General features: G+C 38.7%; 1 protein-coding gene across 5 annotated transcripts in view; it reads left to right on the top strand.

The window, feature by feature from the left end:
• Positions 1-847: 847 nt before the first annotated feature.
• The window catches only part of csnk1g1.L (casein kinase 1 gamma 1 L homeolog), a 51629-nt gene continuing 41001 nt past the window's right edge, over positions 848-11475 (top strand). For 2 of the 5 annotated variants that reach the window (XM_041586703.1, XM_018252953.2), the window contains exon 1: positions 852-1121. The gene's annotated coding sequence lies outside the window, so the exon portion shown is untranslated. Of the gene's footprint in view, positions 1122-11475 lie in introns of all 5 variants that reach the window. The other 3 variants (XM_041586702.1, XM_041586701.1, XM_018252954.2) reach the window with 3 other exon arrangements.

Here is an 11475-nt window from a genome sequence, read left to right as displayed (position 1 = left end):
ATTGCCGATCCTACAGATGCACACTGTGAAAGCTACATAGGCTGATAATTGACTAAACAGCACAGGCTGTAAGTTACTTTTGCCTTGGGAAATCTAGACAGGAACTCCGTTAAATTGTTGGTTTCACTCTGGGCAATAATAAAAACAATAATAAATAAATAACAGCCAAAACCTGTCCATATAAAAGCATGAGACAAGTATTAGGCTTGTGACACATGGGGAGAGTCGGGGAGATTTAGTTGCCTGGCGACTAATTGCCTCTTCTGCTGGGCGACAATCTCCCCGAACTGGCTTTGTGTCTTCCCGTCCGCTATAATGAAAAGTCGCCTGCACTGAAGGAAACGCAGTGATTCGTTTTCCGAAGTCGTCCGAAGTTTTCTTGTGAGGCGCATGCGATTTTCATTTTAGCAGGAGGTAGGCAGTTCGGGGAGATTGACTCCCCGAAGAAAAGGCAATTTGTCTCTGGGGCCACTAACCTCCCCGAATCTGCTTGTGTGGACTGACCCCAAGGGTCTGGCCACACGGGCAGATTCAGGGAGATTAGTGGCCAGACCCTAAGACACTAGACCGCTGTCACAAAACAAACCGCAGAATTTTATATTTTATTATACCGGCGGCGTGATTTAGTACCCTATTTGTACCCACGTTAAAGGTTTAATAAAGCGAGACGAAAAGTGAAAGTTGAAACAATACATTCGATTTGAGAAAGTTCAGACAACAAAAGGAAACAAGAAGACCCGCCTTCCCACACCATAAATGTTAGTTGGTCACATGACTATGCAGGCACGTGATTCTTCACTAGGCTTCCTTCGATACACCGGACGTAATCACAGGTGTCGCTGATGACGTTCAGCTCGAAGAGGCGTAGCCCCGGTCGGATCAATGGGCGTGTCCCCGGCAGCGCCGGAAGCGTAATTTTATTCTCGGACCAAATAGAACTGTGGTGGCCTGTGCGTACGTTTCAGCCTGACCCTGGAATAATTGTGTCCCTGACAAAGTGTGGGGGAGGGAGTAGGGATGGGTGCTACCCGGGTTCCGGGTGACAGGTTCCCTGGGAGCTCATCGGGATAGTACAAGATGGAGGACACTTGAAGCCGGAGGATGAGATCCCGAGTACTTGGGTAATAATCCTGTTCATATGTATAAGCAATATCTAAGTGTTGCATATGTGTATTCCAGTGTATGTTTTGTTCTGGCTGTGCTGGTTGTTATTTGGGTGTGTGTGTATGATTGTGAATGAGCATTGTTTGGAGGTGTCATTGTGTAGTCTGATACAACACACACACGTTCAATCTGTGCATCTTCCACATCAGATATACACATTTATCCGTTACATAATGTAACGCACTACATACACTGTATCAGCTTTGTTCTTCCTGGGCTCCTTCCGCTGTTGTTGAACTACAGGAGCTTCTGCAGCTGTTGATCTTGGGAGTTGTAGTACAACAATAGATCTGGTGCTGCACCATTGATACCCTACAGTAAATACATTATACACACGCAGTGTGACTAAATACACACGAATATATGTGATGTAAACAATGGATTGCTGTAAGCATTTTTTTCTGATATTGCAGAGAAAGCTAACACTCCATAATTATTTGTAGATCAGGATAGACATTATGAGGGTGACTAGGCCTTTCTGACACCTGTCTAGCCCACTCATATTCCTTGCATGGATACATGATTACAAAGAAGACAGGGAACTTGTCATTTTGCTGATGTTAAGTGCTGCACCCACTCACCAGCGTTATGCCTATCCTGTTTATTTCTTAGGCCTTTAAATAGGCTGCAATTTTGTAGCTGAAACTTTGGTGCTGGTAAATATTTATTAAAGCCCACTCTAGTCTCCTATGTGTACACAGCCTGGTGCTCAGTCCAGGGGATTCGGCACCTTATCAGTTCTACAGACAAAGTACACAACCAGCTCAATAAGGCTTACCAGTGCCTAGAGATTTCCCTGTGTTTATTGTATCAACTGCAGCGGTACCCCAGATACATTGTAAATAATACAATAAACACAGGGAAGTCTCCTGACACTGATTTGCATTGTACCTATCATCTGATTCTGCTATTGGTTGTAGTCCTAAAAAATAAAAATTTACATACTTGCATGAGATATAATCGCCCTTAGGACTTGGCAGGTTATCGAAAGTTCGAACACGTTACATTGAAAACACATGAGAAAACAATAAGCCATGTAAACCTTACTAATAAAATGGTGTATTTTCTCTTGTAAACAATTCTGTTCTAGCATATGCTGGTAAATTATTCATAGGAATATATAATGTATAGCTCTGTAGGACGAGGATGTTTTTATTTTCTTATTTCCATCCTCTTCCTGCTGTGTAATATTGTTTGTGTTTACATCTTCCTTTTCGAGGAAGATTAGTTTTAGGCCTATGTCAAGCAGCACTCCAAATGTCCTTCCCTGCATACTCAGTAGCTCTTAAGCTGGTGCTGTCAAGTCGTGTTTGAAGAGGGGGTGTCTAAATACTTTCTCCAGAGGGGGAAGACCTAAGCCACCTTAGGTTAAGCACTGAGTTCAATTATGATTACAATGAAAATGATTGATTTGTACTACATAAATGTGTTTGTAAAAGCATTTTTTTTTCAAAACCCTACCACTTTTGTAGCACTTTGTAGAACAAGTGAACTTTCCCTTTAATTCTTAAATGGCCACATGCTCTGATAACTTGATGCCTGATGACTTTAGATTGCATATTGCAAAATCCTACAAAACTTGTATATCCGTATATCATGTGATTTCTTTAAAAGGTAACTGTTTACCTTTTGCAAACTGCCTCCCAATCTGTCCGTATTGCCAAAATAATAATTTTAGGACTGCAAATTGAAAGACTTGCAGTTTCCACATGCCTTCAGTATCTCTCTGGAGGAAAGCTTCAATGAACACCTCCTCTGTTGCCTTCACCTAGTTAGTGATCGGTAGCTGGTTAGGAAGTTCCATTATAAGAATAAAAACATAACTAACATTCTGTTGCATGATGATCAAGTAACATGGTATGATTTTTAGGTGGTATTTTTAATCCCTGGCAAATTTATAAAACCCTGCCAATATTTTTGCGGTCACCAATCTTAATTATGTCAATCAAGGTGCGTTTTGAAGAGGAAGTTCACATAACTTTTTTTTTTAGAGACGTATGTATCACTGTAAAAAAAAAAACAAAAAAAACTTTTCACTTCACTGTTTTTTGGGGGTTTTTTCCCTTTAAAAAAAAAAAAATAGACCCTCCTGTTCTGTCATTTTCCAGTATGTAAATGAAAATACTGCATGTTATTGGAGTTAATGACAGACTTTGAGTCTTTAGGTAAGGTCACACTGGAAGATTCAGGGATATTTAGCTGCCCGGCGACTAATCGCCTCTTCTTCTGGGTGACAATCTCCCCGAACTGCCTTCCCCTGCCTTCCCGCCGGCTACAATGAAAAATCGCCAGCGGTATGGCACTTGCAGCATTTCTTTTTCTGAAGTTGCTTCACGAGGGAACTTCGGGCGACTCCAGAAAATGAAGTGCCGCAAGTTCCATCCAGCTGGCGATTTCTCATTATCGCCAACGGCAGGGTAGGGGAAGGCAGATCAGGTAGATTGTCGCACAGAAGAAGACGCGATTAGTCGTTGGGCGACTAAATTTCCCAAAATCTTCCCATTTTCCCTTACCCTTGTTGTTAATTTTATCCTTTCTGTTGGTGTGCTTTGCTATTGTGACATCGTAACTGCTGAGTGGTAGCTCAGGCAATTAGAGCAGTTTCGAGGAACAGTAATATTTAAAAAAAAAAAAAAAGATACATTTAATTAATTAAAATATAATGTAGTATTGTTGCCCTACACTGGCAATACTGGTGTGTTTGATTTAAAAACACTACTATAGTTTATATAAATAAGCTGAATCTAAGGCAATAGAGCATGGGACATTTTCTCTTTACCTGTGCTGCCATGGACAAGTTTCCTTCCCCCACCAGCAGTGGGAGAATGTTTGCAGCTCATAGTAGCCAGAAGATTCCAGGCTACTTCAGAAAGCAACACGTATGTTTTTCCACCTGTGATTCACATACTTCCATTGAGATGGAAACTAGGGACATTTTGTAGCCCTTGGTAGCTCATCTGTATCACAGGTGACAAAATCTCCCATTTACCATTGCTTAACCTATTGTATTCTACAGAGCTGAGCCTTTCTTTTTTCTTAGACTGAATGGCTGCTCCCTGTGGCTACTCAAACAACAGTAGTGTTACTGAAGCGAACACACCAGTTTTACCAGTACAGGGCGACACCACATTATATTTTTATCACTTTAAAGCACTTTCACTTTTTGGTTTTACTGTTGTTTGAAATACCAAGCTTGAGAACTGCAGCAATAAAATACAAATTCAATACCCACAGAAAATGTAACATGGAGCATTGGTACTAAAAGACTTAAACTACTACAGGTACTGTATACGTCCTATTTAAAATAAATTTTAAGGCAAACTTATCTTTTTAAGTTGATCCAGACAAGTGACATTTTTCTATTTATTACTATACTATTTGTAAAACATTGCATTTTTTCTTCTTTAAAAATTAATTTTAGGGCAAACTAATCTTTTTAAGATGAATCAGACAGGGTGACTTTTCAGCATCTTTTTATAACTATACTAATTGTAAAATAATATTTTTTGTTTTTCTCAAAAAATACATATTCTTCATTTTCCATTCTGCCTTCATGCACTTCTTAAAAGTATTAATCTTTCCGAATATTAGATATTTTCCCTTATATAAATTATTGGAGAATATTTGATACTGCTCCTCTCTCTGGAGGATCCTTGATTGAATACATGTCCTGGTGCCCCAGCATATGTAGTCTGTGAAAAGGTGACTTGTAAAGAGACTTGATTTTTGAGAGAAATGGGTTGCATAAAAACCCCTATCTTGTATTATCAAAAAACCCTTTTGTCTGTTCGTATGCTTTAATTGTCAGATTTTGAAGACGTACTGTCCGTTTTATGATTTTCTGGTCCTTTGCATTCAGTTGTGTAACTATGAGAGTGTAGTCTTAAGGTATTAATGCATGCACAGATGATATTGAATGAAACGTTTCGTATGATATTCAATTTGTGTATGGTGAAAGATGAGCCGACCAATATTGGTCTTTGGTATCAATCGGCTTGTCTATCGGCCAGGTCGGAAAATTTTAAACATCGGCCAGTGTTTACTGCTGAATCTAGGAATTCTACCTGAATATCTGACGATTCAGTTCTAAATGTCTATAATGAAAATGAACGTTCGGTTGGAGGAAAGATCAAAGTGTTATGTGTATGGCCACCTTTATACTTTGGCATACATTATTTGACTTTTCAACGATATGTTGATTAAAATAAACTTTAAGGGATTTAAGAGAAGAAAACGTGCTTACTTCGAAAGAACAAGACTGGAGATGTATCCGGTTTTTAAATCAAAGTATCAAAAGGATGAAGAGGTGCAGTTTACCTCAGTACCCACTTGAGTGAAATGAATAGGACTTGGAATGAACATACTTTTTGCCTTTTGTGTTAATCACAAATATCTATGCTTTTGGTTATTTCTTGAGATAACAAGGCAAGCAAAGCAACTAAACCTACTCCATGTGTGGGTCTTGTGAAGTAGATAATTAGATTAACAGAGCACAGATGATCACCCAGCATAAATCTGTGTATTTGTGCTCTGGTAGGTTAAAGGGATACTGTCATGGGGAAATGTTTTTTTTTTCAGAAAGCATCAGTTAAGTATAGATTATAAAGAAGTTTGCCAATGTATAAGCAATGGCACATATTGAATTTTACTACCACAGTTCCCTTGGGAGCTTTGTGGTTGTCTGAACACTGGGGAATGCCGAACCAAGCATTTTAAAAGCCTGACAGCATTTCTCTCTGCCAGTATCTTTCTCATTCAAGCAAATGTGGATATACTCTTGGACGAATCAATGCTTTTAACTACATATGTTCTTTATTGCTGAAAGGATTCCAACCTATTTAGAGCGTCTCTAAGGAATAGCTCATTGTGCTCCCTCTCAGCAAGGAGTGCAATAACTTTATGGCCTGACTAAAAAAAACAAACTGCCATCTCAGTTGATATGTCTTGTCACGTGTTTCATCCTTGGGAAAATACATTTGTTTGAATTTGTTCACATTAAGGGTCAGTCCACACAAGCAGATTCGGGTAGATCTAGTCGCCTGGCAACTTATCGCCTCTTCTCCTGGGCGACAATTTCCCCGAACTGCCTTTGCGTGTCTTCCCGTCCACTATAATGAAAAGTCGCCTGCGCTAAAGCACACGCGCTTCATTTTCCGCAGTCGCCCGAAGTTTTGGGGAAATAGTCGCCCAGGAGAAGAGGTGTGGTCTGACTTTTTTTTTCCAGTTCAGTTGGTTTCAGATAGTTCACCAGTAAACTAAATTGATACATATAGTTGATACGTTTCTTGTCTTTGGTCCTGCTAAACAGAATGCCTGAAGTTCCATAATTTCCATCTCCATTTGGTCTACTAGAAAATTACGTAAACATTGCTGCAGCTTGGTAAGCCTTTATATTCCATTAGACTCACACATTCACAGCCTGTACTTTTTTGAGATGTTAGTTTTTAACTGCACTAAAATATGTTTGTTTAGTCTCAGTGTCAGTGTAGTGCTTGTGTATTGGTAGGAATAAGCAGTACAGGGATTAAGGATTCGGCTTCCACTCTGTCTACTATCAATTGACAGTATTCCTATAAAAAAGGAATACACAGGGGTGGTAGTTTCATTCCCCTCTTGAATGTTGTCCTTTGGTCAAAAACACTTTCTACTATGTGAGGCATAGCAGGCATTTTTTTGGAAAGACTGTATTAGATGGACTATTTTAGATGGATCTGAAAGGTCCTTGAAATCTGAAGCGTTTCTTATGCCATCCCGCTGGCGATTAGTATTTTTACCGGCGTGAGATTAGTCGCCCGAAGTAAAGAAGATTTGTCGCTGGGTAACTAATCTCCCCATCTGCCACCACCCTTAGGGGGCACACAGGCATATTCGGGGAGATTTAGTCACCTTGCGAGAAAAACATCAGCTTTTCTTCAGTTTCTCGCCTGTCCGTTTGATTAGCATTTGGCCATGCCTTTATATGACTAAATCCTAGTGATCGGCCAGTGTGTGTCTGTCTCAAGACTACAGAATAAGCATGATAGAATTATTCCTGTTTGATCATACACAAAACATGTGCTCTGGACTAGAAGAATGGAAAACTGGAGATCTCATCTGCAACGAAAGTGTTAAAAGTGCAGCTTCTTTTCTCATAGAAATGTATGCCTCTCTCGGTTTGTATAGTAAGATGTCCCAAGCTCTAACACTGTGCTGAACTAAATATGACACCTTGGCTGTAAGTGATCATACACACCCACATGCAGAGTAATTGTTTTCCTGATGGTAGGAAGTGGCTACAGAACCTGATACATGATGCTGATGAGTTACAAGTTGTTTTGCACACAGTGACCTGCGCATACAAATTTAAAACATGCACACAAATTAATTTTTTTGCGCACATAGCCGAGATGGAATTAAGTTGGCCATAGACGCAAAGATCCGCTTGTTTGGCGACATCGCCAAACTAGCGGATCTTTCCATGATGTGCCATTAACGAGCATGGCTATATCGGGGGGTAATCTGAATGTTCGGCTGCATGGCCGAACGATCCGATTACGATGCGCAATGGGCTCCGGCGGGATCGGTCGGGTCAAAATCAAACCTGTGTGATGGACCGAACAACCGATCTCCGCCGGACGAAAAATGACGGCGCACTCCACACACGATCCGAAAATCGTACGAATCCTTGATTTGTATGATAGGATCTTTGTGTCTATGCCCACCTTTAGAGGGTACATTGCCTGCAGGGCTGCTGAATGTGCCACACTGCAATATACAATTGTATTATGCAATATGGAATAAGTCATTGTTCAGCAGCTTAATATTACTGTACCATTATGTTATGAACAGACTTCATAAATCCAAACTACAGAACTAGATAACTTGAACAGAGAATAAAAACAAAAACTTAACAAAAATCAACAGTACAGGCTTGTAAAGATATAACAGTCGGTTAAACAATGTATTGTACACTGAGTCAATTGATTCCGATATCATCTGTTGGGGCAACGGTAAATCTAATTGCCCCCATATCACATCATATTTAGATATTGTTCTGTTATGTGGGGCTGAAATATTCCATCAGTTTTGTTCTGTACATCCCTCTCTGTGGGAGTACTCAATTGTTGCCATTTCTGAAAAAGTAGCCTCCTGGTTGTTGGGGTTCACTCTTTTTAGCCACTCATTTTTTCCAGGACCAGCTCAGTAACAGGGGGAGGGGTTTCACTGACAGTCTAAACTGTCATGAGAAAATATGTTTTTTTTTCAAAAAGCATTAGTTAATAGTGCTGCTCTGAAATCTGATTTTCAATAGAGCAAACAAATATTTAAATTTGAAATCTGATGTGGAGCTACAGATATTAGTTTCCCAGGTGTTCTGAGTCATGTGACTTGTGCTCTGATAATTCAGTCACTCTTTACTGCTGCACTGCAAGTTGGAGTGATATTGCCCCCCCACCATTTCCCCCCAAGCAGCCCTTCATCAGAATAAGGTAACAGAATAACAGCTCCCTGACACACCTGACAACAGCTTCCTGGTAGATATGAGAATGGCAATAAATAGTGAAATTCCAAGTCCCTCTACAATTCTTCCAGTTACATTGAGTAGGAGAAACCACGGCTTATCTTAAAGCAGTTCCATTGTGACATCTATCACATAGCCCTGCTCTTAAACACCTGTATCTTGTAACTTTTGGATGTAGACATTGATTCTGAGACAATATGCAATTGGTCTACGTTTTTTTAATGTTTTTTTTCAGTAATTTTGCTTTTGGTTCAACGGCTCTTCATTTGGTATTGTAGCAGCTATCTGTTTGTTATGGTCTTATTTACCCCAGCAGTTGTTTGAACAAGAGATTGGAATATGAATAGAAGAGGGCCTGCATAGAAAGATGGGCAATAAAAAGTAACAACAACATTAAAATGATAGTTGTTGGCTGCCTTGGTCAATGTCCCCTATTTAAAAGCTGAAAATAAGCAGTGGAGAAAGGCAATTCCTTAAAAATAATAAAAAAATAAGGGCAAGACTCTTTATACAGCAATATGGGGGGATGGTCCTCTAGTTTCAAACAGGATTTTCTAGACTGTCAGGATGCAAAAAAACAGCATTTTCTTTGTTTCCTTTTTCTGTTACCCATTACTAACAATCTAATTTAAATCTTCTCTTCTAAGAAACGATCTCTTGGAACAACCAACACACGTCACACACAGTGTTCATTGGAGTTATGTATTCACTGAAGCGGTGTATGGCTTTGAAAATGTAAAAAAAAAAAAATACAATTTATGGAAAAAGGCAGCTATCTGAAGAAAATGCTTGCAGTATTTTTAATTTCTTGATATAATTCAAAGACTGTAAATGGAATTCAGAATCTCAGATTGGATAACACTGAATAATTTCGCGATCCACAACTTGAAAATGTGTGAAACTGACATACAGGAGAAATATGAAGCTTCTGTTTGAGCAGCATTATCTTTATAGTTCTTAGTCCATAAAGTGATACTGACACTAAAAAACTACTATTTAAAATATGAATGTACATCAAGGGGGTTGTTTATCAAAGTCCGAATTTATCACAATATTTTCGTCTACAAACTCCGATCAAATCCGCTCAGGTTTTTTACACTTATTTATTATTACTTTTTCCCAAAAATTTGCTTTGTGGGAAAAAATCAGATTTTCACCATTTTTTTCTGACTTTTTTTCATCCGATTTTCACCATTTTTTTATAATATTCACCCGGAAATTCCGCACATCAAAAAATTATTGGGAATTCTCCCATTGACTTGTATGCAACCTCGATAGGTCTGAGATGCCGGATTTTCAGATTCAAACTTTTCCATCCTTGGAGTTTAAAAAGTACGATTTTAGAAAAACAAAATCACAAATTTTTCATGATATTTGCATTCAGAGATTACTAAATAACCGCCCAAAAGTTACCTATAGGTCATGCTGATCGTTTTTTTGCGGGGAGGTTTGTTTTTGTACATAATTGTTATTTGAAGTTTCTAAACCTGACTGTTTGCCAACCTGAGTGTCCGATCTCAGCCTGTCAGTTAGAGTTTCTAATGCTAACTGACTCCTGCTGCACAAATATGGCAGCCCCCTCATACAGGAACATGGGGCATCATACAGGTAATGTAAACGCATTGTGCAAATACTAAATGGCAAAGTTAGAAGTAGCTTTCAAAGGCAATATTATGATACATGTAAAAAAGTTTACATCTTGGTGTCAGTATCTCTTAAACAATTTCACTGCTGAATGGATGAGATCAAGGAATTCTAGGATTAGATAGGATTGCGTGGTTCTGTGTATTCCTCCAAAAAAGCCATATGGAGGGGGAACACCTGCTTGTTCTAATAAATGACCAATATAATCAGTGCTGCATTTTATGCTGTTTTCCTGCAGTCCCTCCTATTCTAGTGCATTTTAATGGGTGCATTTCTTGGATTCTTGAAGTTGTTTCCCCTCATTTTGCACCATAAATTGGACCGTTTTCTATAAAAACTATTGTATGTCCATTGGAAGGTAAACATTTTTTTGGACTGATACCATTTATATATATTTGCATGCATTTTAAAGAACCTATTCTAATTATATTCGGTTTGGTGGAAACTGTTGGCTATATCAGCAAGGTTGTTTAGTTTGACTTTGTCAAGCCTCAATTTTTTTCTACGGATAACATTATTTTTAAAAACAGAAGGAAAGTAAGTCATAGAGGCGATCTTAGACTACCACATATAAAGGCTGCTGCAAAAATGCATATTCCCTGTCAATAGTACTTGTCTACTATAATGAGATAACATTTATCAGAAAACAGGTGACAAGCTTATCCTCTGACAGGGATCCCTGCTAAGGAGATGATGTGTTTCATAGGGCTGGATAATATCTTGGCAGTGTGCATTTCTACTAAGACTTAACAGATCAAAATTAAATCTTGATTAGAAGGGGGAAAATGGAGCATCTATGTTGTTAATATTTCTTATGACTTAGTGCCCCTGAGGCACGAAACACCCTCTGAGATGTTCCTTTTTGCGTGATAAAACTTTTTATTTCACAATGTCACAAATAAACACTCATTTTGACTCGCTATAATTATGCTGTATATCTTAAAAAAATATTTGCAAAACAATGTTGCTATCTATAAATAATTTTAATTTATAACATGTTACAATGTTATATGTTTACATACACACACTTCCCCTGTGAAAATGTATTTGTTTATCCACAGTTTCATACTTTTTAATTGGCAGCAATGCAGCTGATACATACAGCATTCCATCCAAATGAACAAATTATTATTGTGCAAACACTTTGTACCAAAATGCCCCAAATC

Source organism: Xenopus laevis, chromosome 3L (assembly GCF_017654675.1).
Source record: "Xenopus laevis strain J_2021 chromosome 3L, Xenopus_laevis_v10.1, whole genome shotgun sequence".
Lineage (NCBI taxonomy): Eukaryota > Metazoa > Chordata > Amphibia > Anura > Pipidae > Xenopus > Xenopus laevis.
This window is presented reverse-complemented; position numbering and strand designations above follow the sequence as displayed.